General features: G+C 49.0%; 1 long non-coding RNA gene across 1 annotated transcript in view; it reads left to right on the top strand.

The window, feature by feature from the left end:
* The first annotated feature begins 5,399 nt into the window (after nt 1-5,399).
* LOC135243613 (uncharacterized) overlaps nt 5,400-17,269 on the top strand; it is an 83,740-nt gene continuing 71,870 nt past the window's right edge. Inside the window, exon 1 of the long non-coding RNA XR_010326698.1 lies at nt 5,400-5,911. This is a non-coding gene — a long non-coding RNA (uncharacterized LOC135243613). The remainder of the gene's footprint in view (nt 5,912-17,269) is intronic.

Consider the following 17,269-nt stretch of genomic DNA (forward strand, 5'->3'; position numbering starts at 1 on the left):
CAAGCAGATACACACACGCACAGAAACAAATACACACATACACACACCTGGATATGCACACACGCACATATATGCACACAAACATATACACACACACACACACCTGATTATGCACACACACATACATGTACACAAACAGGTACACACACATACACACAGACAGATACACTCATACAAATGTGCACACGGATATGCACACACACGCACACACACCCTGACATGCACACACAAGCAGATACACATGCACTCACACAAACATGCACACGCACTCACGCATACGCACATGCACACACACGCATATATGCACACTCACCTTTTATTAAGTAAAATTATCTATTTCAATCCAGTTTCTCTTTCTCTATTGTCTGTGCATGTATGTGGTTGTGCGTGAGAGAGAGAGAGAGAGAGAGAGAGGGATAGAGAGACAGAGAGAGAGAGGGTGTATGAAGTGGAGTTAGCTCTGACTGGAGGAAATGATTTAGCCCACATAAATGCGGTAAGCGTCCATTAGCTGTGAGGGAGAACAGGGCCTTTGTGCTGTGCCAGCAGGGTCGCCGTGATGCGGTTTCCCCGCTAAGTGGCCCCTCTCATGGGATCCGTTTCTGGTCAGTTCACAGCCCCGGTGGGACTACCGCTTCACAGGCTGCCCCCCCCCCCGGGCGTTTTTGGAATTCTGCGGCTCCCCCCCCCCCGCCCCCCCCAGAACCCCCGCAGCTGCCCCACGGCCCCTCCCCGGGCCAGAAAGCAGAGGCGTCCGGCCTCCAATTAGCACAGAAATGATGAAATGTCTGATTCTCGCTGGGACAGAAGATTTCTGTCCCGGTGTTTTCAGGGTACATACTCAGAATGTTCCCAGTGTCATTCCTAACGCAAAGGCCCCCCCAAAAAGGGGTGATGAAGCCCACATGCTTCATGGATGTGGCATTACTCACACTACTACCACCACCAAGGCGAAACACACTCTCGGGCTTCCTAGCTGACCGTTACACACTTACAACGTCATCCCATGACACACACAAAAAAAAAAGAAAAAAAAAACATTTTTGAATGAGAAACTTTATGAAAACAGAGGTTTAAAACTAAAGGCTAGCCCCTGCGAAGCAGAGCGGCTGTAGGGTGAGTGTCGTAAGGGGGGCGGCCGTCTGCCAGACATTCCTCGAGCGGCTTCTTGTCTCGGTTTCCATTCCCTTTCGTGGTCCTCGTCCCGTCGCGGGCTGGTTGATGAATAACCCGCCTCTCCTCCGTGGCCCGGGCGCCGGGGCGAGCTCCGCGCCGCATAAGGGAGGCGTTTGTTCTCGTGGAGCTGAATGGGGCCTTGTGTTGCTACGCGGCGGAGGAGATACCGCGGGGGCCTGCGGACCGACGCTCCGCTCGCCCCGCAGAGTGGGAACCCCCCCCGGCTCCCGCGGGCCGCCACCAAAACCGCCTGACCCGCCGGGCGCAGATTCTCTGCGGCGGCCAGATGTTCGGCTCTCGATCTCCGTCCGTCCTCTTCCCGCTGCGTTTCCTTGCTCGCCTGGCTGGAAACACAGCGGTGCCGTGTCGAGGGTTTTGAGGACAGGGGGACAATTACCGCTGGGATTGCTCTCGGCAGCGCCCTTTTACGACCGCCAATAAAACGCATCGGATTGGCGGGTTTCAGCTCACGGTTAGGGAGGCAAATCTTTTCGGGTTCCAGCATCAAAGAATGTGAAGCTGACCATCTGGTTGACCCAGAGAATCTGTGCTGTTATGGCCCAAATCTGGCTGAAGCAGGGCTCCAGCGCAAAAGTGAATTGACGAATACTACGGAATCTTGCCTGCTGGAGAATCAGCAGAAGATTTATGAATGCTACAGCACCTGCCCAGAAACGGCATGATTTGTGTTTTCATTGCATGACAACCAGCCAGAGCTTCAGCGCGTAACGTCCTATTCTGTTTGTCTGCCCGGATGTCGGAGGCTGCTGCAACTTGACTTTGTCCAATGCAATGAACGTTTTTTTTCTGACAATGCTAGCATTCCCACAATCCTCTTCTCCTCAGTGGCAGTAAAACTGCCCTGCGGACGCCCTGCTTTCTCCTTGATTCTCCGTATGTCTGCGCTGTTTTTTTCCCCCGCTCTGCCAGAAGTAGTAGCAATGGCATTTTCCCAGCATTCCCATACTCGTTTCGATATCCCCGCGTTCCTTCCGTCTCATGAGAAGGCCTGCACCAGGAACGCCAAGATGGGGAGGCTAAGCTAAAGTGACACAGCTCAGCGTGGCTGAACAAGATAATGGAAAACCAGCCGGACGCTGAGCCTGCCTGGCTCTGGCTCTACAGCGTGCAGGAGAGGCCGTAGCGCTCATTTGGAATGTGACGTGCTGAGGGGACTCGCCCGTGGTCTCTGCGCGATAATGAATGTCACACACAGCGCTAATCGTTCCGGGATCACGCCGTCCTTTTGTGCATCGGAGGGCTGCTCGGCTGAAACAACTGCATCCATTGTCCCTCCTGCAGTTAAGCTCTGGGCTAAGCTGGTTCTTGTTTATATTTGGCGAGGATGCCAACAGATTCGTTTTTTTATGCCAGAGTTTTAATTTTACACACACACACGCGCACGCACACACGCACGCACGCACACACACACTCGCACACACACACACGCGCGCACGGACACTCGCACACACACACGCACGCACACACCACCCTAAATAAGTGTGTTACAATGAAAGTCTGCTGAAAAACAATTGAAAGTGTACTGTTTTCTTCTCCGCTTGATGCTGTTCTGTCTCTGTGTTCCTTTCTCTCTCTTACGGACGAGGGCCGCCCGCTCTCCAGGTTCCCCGGGCGCGACGTTCCGCCATCGCGGCAGGGATTCCGGCTCACTTCCTCCTGCACCGGAGGGAGGGGTTTCCCCCGAGCCGTAAACACAAACAGGTACGGGAGGGAGGGGGAGGGACAGAGAGATAGATGCCTGACATGAGGAGCGTGAGAACCAGTGTCTGCCACGCCCTCCGCGGAGACACCGGCATGAACGCTGGCTACGGCTGACAGACGCCGGGCGACGGCAGTGCCACGCTTAGGCCTCGATTTAATCTGCATTTTTTACTTACACTTTTACTTGCTAGTTTTTTAATACATATATATATATATATATATATATATTATTTTTTTTTCTGTCTTCAGAAACACACATTTTGCCGATTTAATTTCAGCTGACTGCTGAACTAGCTAAACTGTGTTGGCAAATAAGAAAAAAAAGACAATACTGTTTGAATCCAGTCCTTAGATTAGTCCTCAAGCACTGATCCTTGGTGAACTTTGACCTTTTGACATAATGAGAGCAAGGATCTGGGTTCGGTAAACCACCCTGGGATATTTCATCGCTGAAAACACACTGCAGTGCCCATGTGTAGTAACACGGTAGCAGAGGTACAGTGATGGTATTGGCCATCACAGATATACTATCAGTGGGTTATTTGTGTCCTGATCCATAAATTCAGTCCCGTGCTGAAAAAACCTGTTACAAGTTGCAGGCAAGGTAAAAAAAAATATATATAAATACAATAATGAATAGATGTTCTTTGGAAGAGAAGTAAAAACAACACACCCTGTGTGGTGATTTTGTATTTTGGACAGGCTGTCATCTAAGTTGTTCTTCTTGGATACCACACTGACAATCCTTCTGTGGTCATATTTGGTGTGTGTGTGTGCATGTGTGTGCGTGCATTTGTCTCAGTACACTAAATTTCTCCAAAAATGCAGATTCATTTGAATTTTGTTTTTTACAAGCTGCCATTTAAGTTCTAAGCAATGACCGATGTAAACAATGGCAAGTATAATAATGCAATTTTTTTTGGAACTTACATAATCACAACTTTACACATAATGCTGCAATACCATGTCACGTGGAGCTCAATTTTATACAGGACTGTAACAAATAACAAAACAAATAAAACTTTGAAGTTCATGAAGAAAGGAAATGCAACATTTCCTGCGTGAAATGGATGTGGCTGAAAATCGATTGTTTGCAGTTTGAAAGAGGTCAGTACCTTGTGTTTCTGTCCTGTGCTGACCCAAACTCTCTCAACGAGTTTCCTGAATTCAGGATTTCAAATCTGCTCCTGGTTCCATGCTTCATGGTCAATGATGAAAGCTTGCTAGTCCTGTTTCCACTATAAATATTTTGGAGAATATTATACACTGAGGCATTGGCAATCTGCCATCATTTAATAGGGCCTGTGGATTAAAAAAAAGTGTTATAAATTCAAATTATACTAAACAAACTCTTGACCGACCCTCATGCACAGATCAAGCTTGGGTCAACAGAACCAACAGAACTTCTGCACATTTTCTGACTATACAAGGGCAAGAACACAGCAGTCTTACATAACTTAACACTAAGTAATTTGTGGTTTATGAGAAACGTGGGAAATGTATCCATTACAGAAAATATTGAAAGTGATTTTGAGCTGGTAGGTACCCTTCAGAAGGCCATGCTGCCCCTGCAGCATAGTTATTATTTTTATGAACTAAAAAAATACAAATAAAAAATAATGCAATTCAATTAATTCACACCATAAAGGGTATAAGGTCATTTAATTTCATAAGCTCTGTATGCAGACAAGTTAGAAATAAAACGATAAGCTTGGCGCATAATTAAAAATGCATTACTTTCCCTCCCTTTTCGTTTCTTATATGAATTCTCGCGCAGCAGCCGAAGGAATGCGAGACAGGAATGCCGTTCAGTCACCAGAAAGGGGGTTTGATCGCGGAAAACAATGTCTTTGTGTTTTGTGCTCTGGCCCTTGTCACGCAATGCCGTGTGTACACACTTCCAAAAAAAACTTTTCAGCCTCGCACACAAGAAAGTGATCAAATACCTCCAATTGACAGAATCGCGTGCAATTCAGGTACTTCGGGAAAGCACTGGACACGAGCCAGAATGAAGGGTATATCAGAAAATACGGACTGGATAAGCGGTGAATCTGCGTAAAGGTTCTAGCAATTTTTTAATCCCCCTCAGACAACAAAGCCGTATCTGTTTTTAAATGCACGTTCAAATTGTATTTGTATTAAAGTTTAATCTCACTATTCCTAAAAGGCGCCTAGGAATTAACGATATGCTTCGCAGGGCAGTCTAGACACGTGACATTATAAACTGATGTTAAGTGCTTTGCTTTCCAGCATGCACGCGCCTATCTGACCGCCGTAGGTGCCAGCTGTGGGTCCGCCTGCATTTTGCACATCTATTCACCAACAATTTTGCACTATTTTAACAGCTGGTCCTTATATCAACTGCCTCGCATCAACTGTCTACTAATGGACCGTTTGTAGTGCCGGTTTGCAAAACGCCGGCAGGTAGTGGGCATTGTTGGTGTGCTGGCTGGTAATGCTTTATTACATTTTATATATCAATTATTTGCTTACATGGCAACAAGGTAAAGCGCTGGTCAAAATGCAAGGCCATTTTGTGTTAGGCGACTGCTTAAGAAATGCCACGTTTGGTGCCTCAGTAAAATCACCTCAGTTTTTCGGGGACTTCAAACTAAAGATTCGTGTTTCAACATGGCAACCTGACACTGCCCTGCAGAACTCGCAGGCGGTACCCATCGGAAATGATAGTAGTAGCCAATGACGTCAGAGAGGATGAGACAGATGACGTGAGTGATGTGTCATGGTGGCAATTTTGAAATTGAATTTGGCGTTTGATTTGAGGTTGTCCTGCGGAAAGTTAACTTAGAGGTCGATGCATTTTCATGGAAAGAGAGGCATGAATTGCCACCAATTTGACAACAGCGCTGCGGTAGTTTCAGCAAACCCTCTTGTAGAGGTTACAGCTTCTGTTTGGAAATCAAACCGCTTATAAGGAACGGAGAAAATAGCAACGGCCCTATGGGGAGTAGCTGAAGAATGGACTGAGGGAGGAATGAACCTCTACCCACGCTGGGTGAGTCCACCTGTTCTGTTGTTTGTATTGTGGAAGCTGACTTGCTATTATAACAGTGGTTAGCCCTTATCATTTGGCAGTCGCGTCGCCATTTTCCTAACAGTCAGAAATGACTTTTTTTAGCAAAATAGACTTGTCGCGTTCCATTTTCTCTCTTGGCCACCTATATGCCTTGGTTTGCAAGCATGACTCGTTTAATCTGAGCAAAGTATTATATATATATTTGTGACTTGGTTTGAAAACATTCCATTGATTCCCATTCAAAACAATAGCCTACTGAATGTGCACAATGTTGTTGTTTTCGCAGACAACAAATCAAGGAGATTTCCGCTCTGACCATCGCCTTTCCTTGTGTGTTGTGATGTCGGATACGTTGTATTGCTGAAAAGTGTGGAAAGATTACAGAAAGCGTTGGTGTATGCATTCCAAATAAATGAGTCTATTCACGACATTTGTGCCAAGAGGAAAAAATGCCAGTGTAAACTGAGTGCAAATTAAACGTTAAACTCCTGTGACAAATTCGCATTTAAAATTGAGCTGTGAAATTGCCACACATTCAATTAAAATGTTATTACAGTAATCTATTTGTACTGAGTTATTGTAAATAATTAACAAAAACACATTAATTTGACTTTGGTTATTAATGCACATCCTCAGTCACCATATGACACAAGCTTTAATTTCCTTTCTAAACGGCATCCAATAAATCCGATTCAAAGCTCTGCGTCCGCCACCCCTCAATTCTGTTTTTGGAATTGGATCGCTTTTGAGCGCCGGTATAGATTCTGCAAATAAAACGTCACCGTGTAGTAGTCAGAATTAAGACCCTCCAATGTCCATCTCATTCTCGTGGAGGGGACATTAATCAGTTCTCACCATTGTATGCCCGTGAGCTCCATAAACGCGCATTACGGATGCGTCATAAGTCAGGGTTTTCAACTACTCCCGTGCCTTCCAGTCAGGTTTACCACGTGCCCAAGTTCATTTATAGACATGCTGAAGCCAGCATTTAGCTGCGTAATCCATGCTGAAGACAGTCAGAGGTCGCACTGCATGGTTACTACAATATGTAAATGAGTAAGTAAGTAAGTAAATAAATAAATACATAAATAAATAAATAAATAAACAAACAAACGTACTTTGGTTTCCACTTGCTGACCCCCAAGATGCAAAAAGGTTCTTTAATATTTGGGTAAACCAACTACAACCTACATAACACAGTGGTGCGTCTTACAATTGACGTTTAATTGGTATTGATCATAGAGACGATGGAATAAGAATCAATTAACTTGTTTCTGAACTTTAAGAATTGCCCAGAACATATCAACATAATACTTGTCTACTTTAAAAGAATGGGGTGTTTGATGAAACGTACGTACAGGCTACATACTGCGGAAACTGAACTACATTTACCATAGTGCTTTGCCTTCACGCGTCAGCCGAGCCCAGAGTACTGACTGCTGCGCTCCGCTAAGAATGGCTCAGTGTACGCTGGCCTGCCTGTGGGACGCTGTGGTGAAATCGCTGAAAGCGTGAGAAGAGATTGAGCGGTTACAGTTCAGTCTAACCTCTGGAACACATCGGTGCCTCCCCCCTCTCCCAGCTCCAGCTGCGTGGGAGCTCAGCTTGGAATCGGAGAAGATACCGTCACGCAAACTTGGATTTTAACATTTTGATTCGCTCGTTTCTTTCTTTCTTTTATTTTTTTAAAAGGGATTTTTGGTACTAGGGAAGTAAAAGCTTCTTATTCTGAGAAGCGCACAGATATTGGATACATCGGTCTCAGTACATGTGGAGGTGTGCATGTGTGGGGAAACATTTTTCATTGGTTTATGGACTTTTTTTGTGTTTCTGAATTTTACGTGTGTGTATTTTACAGCCTATTATTTGTACTTTTCTGTATTTGAACAAACTAAAATCAGACAGTGGCTTTTATCATTTCTGAAATTTTACCGACATCATGGATGAAGTTACCATCGCGAAGATTGGTCCCAAAGTGGGAATATTGTGGTCCGACAGACTGTCACATGGGTTCGTGCATAAGAGGAATCTTGTCGCTGACACTGACGGAGACGGAGTATATAATGGGCTATTGGCCGTTTATGGATACGCATGGTGCTGTGATGAGTTGGCTCCAACGTTTGCACTTTCTGTTGGTTTCATAACTTTACCTGCTGTGGATGCTTACTGGTTCCGCCTGTCAACCAGACCTATACCTCGTCGTTATTTGGGATATACGTAAACACAGCTGCCAGGATGAAAGGATGCGCGGTCGCTTCTGTCACAGTGGAATAATACAACAATTTAATTTTATGGGATGAGCACACATCAGGTTTCTCAGGTAAGAACTGGCAATGTCAACTCTGTTTTAATAACACGACCACCGAACACGACCCCTTGTTCAGAGACGAGACGTAGGCGTTCAGTCGGCTTGCATTCTTGCAAGGGTGACGTGGGTCACTCAGAACTCAGTTCTTGAAAACACACTTAGACCAGCTATTCGCAAACAAAGTCTGTATTATTATACGCAACTGATAAATAAAACAATAAGGCCCGAAGAAAGCATGCAAGACATTTATTACTGTGACCCCTCCCCACAGCCTCACAGTGTTCGGTTTTGTAGTGGTCTGTTTTTACTCAATTCTATTTTTGCTCCGTTAGTTTTCAAGTGAGGTCTGTGAAACAGCGCCAACCAAGGGTATTTTGTTTTAAAATTAGTTTGCTAATAAGAAACAGAGACCTTGCAGTTTGTTTTGACGGTTTGCATCACGATCTGATAAAGTCCAGCTTGTGCCAGAAGTTATTATTGCCATGTATCATAAAACAATGGAGATAAATGGGCATGATTGTGCGCACATATCAATGTATGAAATCATCACAGACCGATTGTTGCTTTTGTTTTAATTATTCAGTGACAGAGTGATGCCATTCATCATCTTTATTACAAAGAATATGCTGTACAGATTTATTTAATGGTGAAATGGTAAGGGGATGGGGCTGTCCAGTTCGATACAAAACGGACAGAAACACGGTACAGGCGGTGTTTTGTGTTGTCCAACTATATGAGCAACTGTGCAGTTCTGTACTCCGGAGCCATAGTGTGGCACCTGCAGTAAACGTGCGCACGACAGCTATAATCTGACACCTGAATCATTACATGTGGCTGTGCACTTGAGCCAACACGAGCCGGGGCGCAGGTGCGTGCGCTTTTTTTTTTTTTTTAAATAAATAAAAAGGCTGCCTTTGCTTCGGTTCACCCGCATTTCGTGTTAAACGGACTGGTCATTTTCAAGGAAAGGGCGACTGCAGGTCACTAATCCACGAGTTGACTGTGGATGAACCAAGAGGAAGAATGCCCTATTAGAAAATCGCCCGTTTAGCCGTACTGTATATAGTTTGCCGACAGCTGCGGAGGCGTTTTGTGAGGGCTCATTCACAGCCGGTGCGACTTGGCACCTGTCCCATATCCACGCCGCTCAGGTGTAACTGAGTAACCTTGCGTGACTTCCAGTGACAATAATTTCCTCCATAATGTGTAGAACTCGGGTAAATTATTTTAATAGCTGCATAGGTTCTGCTTAGGTCCCATGTCTTTTGCTTTTACTGACCGTATGGCTACATCCGGTCAGCTGAATTTGGTGGATATCAATTAGATGTGTCTTTTCCATTATATATTGGCTATTTAACCGTATAAATGTGCTTTACCCTTAACAGCTTAAATCATAGCCCTGCATATTTATTGTCTAACCTTCTTCAGGCAAAGTTGAGATTGGAAGCTCATGCCTTATACTGTATTAAGACAGGGTTTAGAAAATGTATGCGCTCTGCCACCCACCTCATTTGAGGCAGAGGAAAAAAATCCTCTTCTGTTTCTTCAACAGGAGGTTTTGTTTTTCCCCTCCAGACCTTCAACTGGTTTTTAAAAGAGCTGAGAAGAGCATAAAGGGGGACCACACAATGTCACCCCTTTCATGCCCCCAAAACCCCCCAAGCCCCCAATGGCTGGAGCCTGCAGATATCTGTCGGCTCAGGGTATAACTGATCTTTTTTTAACCCCTCTTGAGAGTGGTCCATTGTGCAAACCTAAGTCTCTTCTCCCTGCTCTCCCCATGCGTCTGTCCCTCCCTAAACACCCCCCCCCCCCTCAACTGAGCACCATACTTGCCCCATAAGAGGATTTGGGGCTCTGGGGTGGGGTGTCACGACTGTTTTAATGGCAGGTTTTTCTAAAGAGAGCAGAAAAAAATAACAAATGTGGAGGGTGGGGGGCAGGGGGGAGGTGGGGGGCAAGAGGTGTTGTCCTGGGGCACGTGTGACATTTGCGCTTAAAGCTTGTGTCCCGTTGCTGATGTTGAACAAGTGTTCAGTCCGGTCGTTCCATTGGTTAGTCTACCTCTGATTAACACAGGGGCTGTGGCCTGCCTGAATCTGCTCCTCACTCGGTGCCTGGCTCTTTCAGGTGGCTGTTCCCCTCCCTGTACTCACCGCTCACCTCCGTGAGCCCAGAGTCTGTCTGTGGCTGACTTCAGCCTGCTGTCTGTGCTGTCGGAACGTCTCCGGCCTTGACTGACAGCTGTGTTTAGAACAGGAGGAGAGCTGTCCGATGCTGTGGACATGATAGGGGGCGCTGTTGTGCCTTCATGCAGGTCATAGACTTCTGTAGGGCCATGGGTGAGAACAGACTGTTGTCTTACCTCTGATTACTGGGGAAGACATAAGGAAGCAGTCACAACACTTTCAGAACAGAGCCTACAGCTGTGTGTGTGTGTGTATGTGTGAGTGAGTGAGAGAGAGAGTGTGAGTGTGTGTGTGTGTTTTGAGTGTTTGTGTGTGAGTGTGTGAATGCATGCCTGTGTATTTGTATATATTAATTTCTACTGCGTTTGTATGCTTATATTTGAGTGTTTGTGTTGATGCGTTATTTGTGTGTGTATTTGTGTGTGTTTATGTACAGTGTGTCTGTATTTTCAATGTTTGTGTTTGTGTGTTATTTTTGCCTGGATGTGTGTACCTGTGTATATTTATGTATACTGTGTTTGTGTGTATGTTTGAATGTTTTGTTATTTATGGATGCCTGTGTGTGCGCCTGTGTGAGTGTGCGTCTTTGTTCTTGTGCGTGTGTGTGTGCGTGTGTCTGTGTGTCTGTGTGTGTGTGTGTGTGTGTGTGTGCGTCTGTGTCCGTGCATATGTCCATGCGTGTGTCCATGCGTGTCTGTGTGTGTGTCTGTGCGTGTGCGTAAACGGCAGGGGAACAGGCTCTCATAAGGCCGGCTCTGTGCTGCAGTGGAGCTCCAGGTCAGACTGGCGGATGGGCGTGTTCCGAGGAGCACCTGTCTCCACAGCGCCGTGGTCTCCGTCCGCGATGCACAGTGGGGTCTGTGTTCGCCCAGCGGAGAGGGCCAGAGGCCTGCCGTCTGCAGTCCTGCCCTCTGCGGACCCTTAACCAAAACCGCAGGGCCAGAACGAGCCCAGGCTTGGGCCTGGATTCAGTCAGAAAATGTGTCCTTCACTTTGACATGAAGTGAGAATTATCTGCAGCTAAAAAAGGGTGGGTGGGGTTCAGCCAATAACCAAAATTAACTTGCCCGAGCAAAGCAAACAATGACATTGTAATCCAAAGTATGGGAAATTTTGACTGAGTGCAGGTCTCACCTGAAGGTTGAGCAGACGTTCGAGGCGTCGGGGGAAATGTTTCAGAAAGGGCAGGGTCCTGCGTGAGCTTTAGACATGTAATGTAATGACTGGGGGCTGGAGGAGGGGAAGGGGATAGGGAGGTTTATTTGAATGTGGCTCTTGCCAGACCGGTGAATTAACTGTTCCTCCTGTTCCTGATGCATAGACTCGCACCTGTTTGTAACTTACCCGCGGCCTTCCCGCCATTTTCCTTCTGCACAACTCCTCTCATCTCTCTGCACTAGCGGCTGGAGTCTCTTCAGATAGCGGCTAGCGCTCATGACTCCTGTGCTACCTGTGCTAATGCGTTTGTGTGTTTTTTTTGTTGTGCCGTTATTCCTATTTGATGGGTAAAGGCGTGGTCGCCGCTCACCTCTGATCTTGAGCGCTGCCGGGGGTTCTACCTTTAGAACCTTGGACATTTGTAGGCCACGCCCCCCCACCCCCCCATCCCTCCCCTACTCTTCTTTCTGAACCCCCCCCCCCAGCTCCATGTGCTTGGATGTTGGGTTTGCATCCGGGTCGAAGAGGAATGTTCTGTTTAAAGAAAACTTCTCTCGCCCAACACCACCACATGTCTGCTACCTTTGGGATATAAAGCGTCTGTGTCTCTCTCTCTTCTCTCTCTCCCTCCTTCTCTCCCCTCCTTCTCTCTGTGCCTTAGCCTTAGCGTTAAAGAATTCCATCTATTGTTGTGTCCCGGGACAGAGACCCCTCTATTTCAGTATATGGTGCAGTGCACCCCCTCCAGCCCCCCCAACCCCCCCACCCCTTCATTAACATCTTCTCAGAACAAGTCCCCCTTTCTGTGCTGAAGAGGGACCCTCTGTCTAGCGGCGAGTGACTCCCAGATCGGGCGCTTGACGGTGGGACACTTGGTTCACAAAGGGGGCTGAAGTGTGGAGTAAACTCGGTCAGAGGCCCGGAGACACAAGAGGCTTTTATTCGGCCTACAGGGAGACAGACAAAGGGCCACTTTGTGTCAGTCTTTGGGGCCCTGACAAAAGGACTAGGGCTTTTTTTAACAAGGAGAGAGGGGTCTGGCTCTGTAATTCACCACCCTGTCCCCCTCTAAACCACCCCCCCCCCCCAAAAACAAGCATCTGTCCAGCGCACGGCATCCACTCCCCCTTCCCCACCGCCGCCACTCCTATGAAGTGCGAACATACGGAGGGAGGATTGGAGTTCTGCTTGTGTAGGGGATGGCGTGAGTGGCTCACGCTTCTGGATGCTTGCTGGAGCAGTTTCGATCCTTAGCGGCTCGTCTGGGGGTCAGAACCCGTTGCGTTCCGGTGTCTCGTCCGCGTGCGTATCCGCCGAACGCGTACGAGGCGCGCGATCCACGTCGGCGGCCGGAAAACGGGGCTGAAGGGGAACGGCTGCTTGCGGAGCGCCGCGCCTGTGGGAACGCGTCTCTGTGTGTGAGAAACAGAACCTCTCTCTGGTGCTCTGCATTTCCAACGCTCCTCGCGCATTCGAAGGAAAGCCTGCTGTTGTTTCAGAAATAACAGATGGGCAACCTTTCGTCACAGGCTCCCATCTCTTTTTTTTATGTTCCTTAACATCTGGTTTATTGCTGTTTGTCGCTCCTCAAGTGGCACGCGTCTCTATTTTGATGTAATTAAAGCAATTTAAAGTTAATTGTGTCTCGATTGGATTGATCAGCACTCGCGTTGAAGCTAGTAAAATGCCGGGAGTGTTTTTTTAGTAGCTTAGAGGCAGTAAAAAAAAGGGAAAAAGCTCACAATGCAATCCTGTGTTAGAGATGCTGGCACAGTGTCAGGTGCCTGTGCTGTAGAACAGGGCTATCTGACACAGTGTCTTGTGCCTGTGCTGGAACACATCTGTTGGACATAGTGTCTCGTGATTGTTCTGTACGACACAGCTGTCGGACACAGTTATCAGGTGCCTGTGCTGTAACACACAGCTTTCGGGCACAGTGTCAAGTGACTTTGCTGTAGAACAAGGCTGTTGGGCACAGTGTCAGATGAGTCATGGGCGGTTTTGAGAAAGGCATGATGGCCTCCAAGAGGTCAGACATCAGATAATTCTCCTGGGCTGCTGTGACCTATCTGAGGGAAGCAATATGTGGACAGCCTACACACAACTGGAAGGGCTGTTCACACACACACACACACGCGCGCACACACACACAGGTGCAGAAACAGACAGACGCACACAAACGTTGTGATCTTCCCCGTCTCAAACACTGCAGTCGGGTTGTTTTGGTGGGTGCTGGTTCGAAGAGGCCAGACACCGGAAGCTGCCGAGGATTTGAACCGGAGTGGAACCACAGGGAACGAGTCGTCCGCCTGCGCTCTGTGTGGTTCGTCTTCGCACGGGACCACAGTCTGAGGCACTGTAAGCCTGCGGCGCGTTCTCACACTCAGGACACTTCACCGCTGGTTCATATACTCACCGTTTTACTCCGGGCTGAGCCGGCCAATCGCGGGGTGATTATCTGGACCACGGTGGCCTGGTGACGGTCAGTGAAACCGACAGACCAACGCAGGCTCAGACTGTGCGCAAGCCTTCGCGTAGTTCTGATCTGTGTCCGTTAAAGGAACTCTCTCTGGCGGCGGAAAACTCCCCCTGCATCCCGCAGCGTTGGAGGAACGCTGGAGGAGTTTATGCGATGTTAGACGATCGCCTCGTTGTTTTTCCGTCTTACGCGACTCCTCAGCTAGCCCCGGCGCTAACGCGCGTACGCCGCCGCGTAGCAGCCTTTGCGACGCCAGACGAGCGGTTTGGGAGCGGCGGCCTGCTGTGAGGCGAGCGGCGGCGAGGCGGGCTGAGCGTGGTGCGGGGCGCGTCTGTCGCGGCGCTCTTCAGAGCTGCCCGCTCTACTTCCCCGGGCCACGCTCGGGGCAAGCTTCCCGCCGTCTTTCCCCTGGAGGAGATGAGCTGCAGTGCTGCTGGGCCGGAGAGAGAGAGGCTGCGCGTCTGCGTTCGTTCGCTTGCTCTCTCCCCGCTCCGCTCTCTCCCCGCCCCGCTCCGCTCCGCTCTCTCCCCGCTCCGCGTCGCTGTCTGGAGCGGGCCTGGAACGTGCGCTCCGTCCGAAGGGCTGTCGTTTACGGCCGACGCTCAGACAATGGCCAGTTTGTCTCTGGGGCGGCGGGGGCCGTAGGGGGCCAGCGGAGGCGAAGGGGGGGGGGGGGGGGTTATGGGGGGGGCGGGGGCGGTCAGGGAGTGGGCAGCCTCGGACCAAAAAACAAGAAACAAGCGGCCGTCTGATGGAGGGGAGCTGCTGGCCCTTCCTGAGGAAAAAGGCACCTTTGTTCCGTGTGTGTGTGTGTGTGTGTGTGTGTGAGAGAGAGAGAATTACTGAAAGGCTGGGAAAGTATTTTTTGTGGGGGGAAAAAATCTGTCTCTCCTGATGGTTTTCATCCTTGTGTGCACTGCAGCACTGACTGCTTTGCCTGCCTGTGTGTGTGTATGTGTGTGTGTGTATGTCTGTGTGTCTGTGCGTGTGTGTCTGTCTGCCTGTGTGTGTATGTGTGTGTCTGTGTGTCTGTGCGTGTGTGTCTGTGTGTGTGTGTGTCTGTGCGTATATGTGTGTGTGTATGTCTGTGTGCGTGTCTGTGCGTGTGTCTGCGTGTGTGTGTGTGTGTGTCTGTGCGTATATGTGTGTGTGTATGTCTGTGTGCGTGTCTGTGCGTGTGTCTGCGTGTGTGTGTGTGTGTGTCTGTGCGTATATGTGTGTGTGTATGTCTGTGTCTGTGTCTGTGTGTGTGTGTGTGTGTGCGTGCGTATATGTGTGTGTGTGTGTGTGTGTGTGTCTGTGTGTGTGTGTCTGTGCGTGTGTGCGTGTGCGTATATGTGTGTGTGATCGTGCTTCATGTCCCTTAATGAGGTAGCTCCGCTGGCTCCAGCTGGGCCCATTGCTCTCTGGCTTCATCTTGGAGGCTGTGACGCAGTGGACCAGGCAGAATGCCCACTGTGCACATCGCGCGTTCGCTGCGTCTTTACACGTCTGTGTCAGTAACAGGGTCAGGGTTTGGCCTCATGGTTTAAACCAGGCCTACGGCCACACCTGCGCTGGGTCCACTGTGATGTCATCAGATGAGCCCTGACTGAGGGGGGTTAGGGTTGAATGGCTGGCAGGTGTTGCCACACACACGTGCCCTGTGTTAGTTGCTTTGGATGAGAACTTGTGCTAAAATGCCTAAATGTAACGCTGCCACCAATGACAACTTTTTCACCGGTCTGGGAGACTTCCTGAACGACCCAAAACTGCTGAGGGGTTCAGGACCGTAGTCTAAAACGGTGACCCCAGGCCCCTTAATCCCGACCCCCGTCGCCTGGTTATCGGGATCATCCAAATCCGGCACATCGGGCTTCTCCCTGAGGGGAAGACCGGCCACAGATCTGTCTATTAGCAGCTACACTTGGGCTTCCCCTAATGGGCAGCCTGCAGTGGCTGACCCAGGATCAGCCTGTGCTTAATCAGGTGTACTCTGGCTTCCTCTAGTGGAGGTCTGAAGGTGCGGCTGCTGTAATTTGGGAGGGAAAGCAGGCGTGCGGCTGGTCACAGCTGCGCCTCGTGTTTACCTTGGCCGCTTGCCAAACCCCTGAACAGTGAACCCCCCCCTCCCCCCCCCGCCCACCCCCTACACTCTGGGGGGAGACACAGTTGTCTTTTTCTCTTGTTGTACATGAAAGGGGAGATTCTGTTTAAATGGGGGGGGGGGTGGGGGGGGGGGGGTCGGAGATTATTTCCTGCCGGGAAATGAGCAAGAACCTGCACTGCTGGAGCATTGGGGTTGCCAGCGTGAGGGAAATGCACCGCCTCTTTTCCAGCCCAGCCCATCCCCCTTCTCTCATATCCAGTGGGGTGTTTGATGTGTGGCTGGCGCTCCAGTGAAGTGGAGAGTATGGTCTCTGACACACCGCAGTGTTCAGACCCTCTGTATTAGACATCATCACCCTGACAATGTCCCCTTATCACCCTCTCACACCTCCTCCCAGTTATCACCCAATTACCCCACCTCCTCCCAGTTATCACCCTCTCACCCCCCCTCCCAGTTATCACCCAATTACCCCACCTCCTTCCAGTTACAACCCAATTACCCCTCTTCATCCCAGCTATCACCCAATTACCCCACCTCCTCCCAGTTACAACCCAATTACCCCTCTCCATCCCAGTTATCACCCAATTACCCCACCTCCTCCCAGTTATCACCCAATTACCCCTCTCCATCCCAGTTATCACCCAATTACCCCACCTCCTCCCAGTTAACATCCAACGACCCCTCTCCCTCCCAGTCATCACCCTATCACCTCGCTTTATCCCAGTTATCACCCAGTTACCCCTCTGCCTCCCAGACATAACTCTGTTGCCCCACACTCTCCCAGTACATGCCCGGTGTCGCTGTCATCGCTCTGTCAGCGCCCTGATTAGCCTGTCAGCACCCTGTCAAAGCCGTAATTCCCTGCTATTGTACGCCGCTTTAGCAGGTGTTTGTGTGAGCTGACGGTGCTCTGTTGAACCCTGGTGTGATGCTATTAGTCTAGCCATGTGGCGCAGACTCACAGGAACAGTGTGATGGTCAATCTTGTCACAGCAGCTTCTAAATGAAGTGCCATAGAGTGTGGTAGTGGTGTGTGTGTGTATGCATGCATTTGTGTGTGCGTGTGTTTCATAATGTATTCAATGCGGAAATAGCTTTGCTTGTTCTGCAGCTG

This window comes from Anguilla rostrata, chromosome 17 (genome assembly GCF_018555375.3).
Source record: "Anguilla rostrata isolate EN2019 chromosome 17, ASM1855537v3, whole genome shotgun sequence".
In the NCBI taxonomy this organism is placed as follows: Eukaryota; Metazoa; Chordata; class Actinopteri; order Anguilliformes; family Anguillidae; genus Anguilla; species Anguilla rostrata.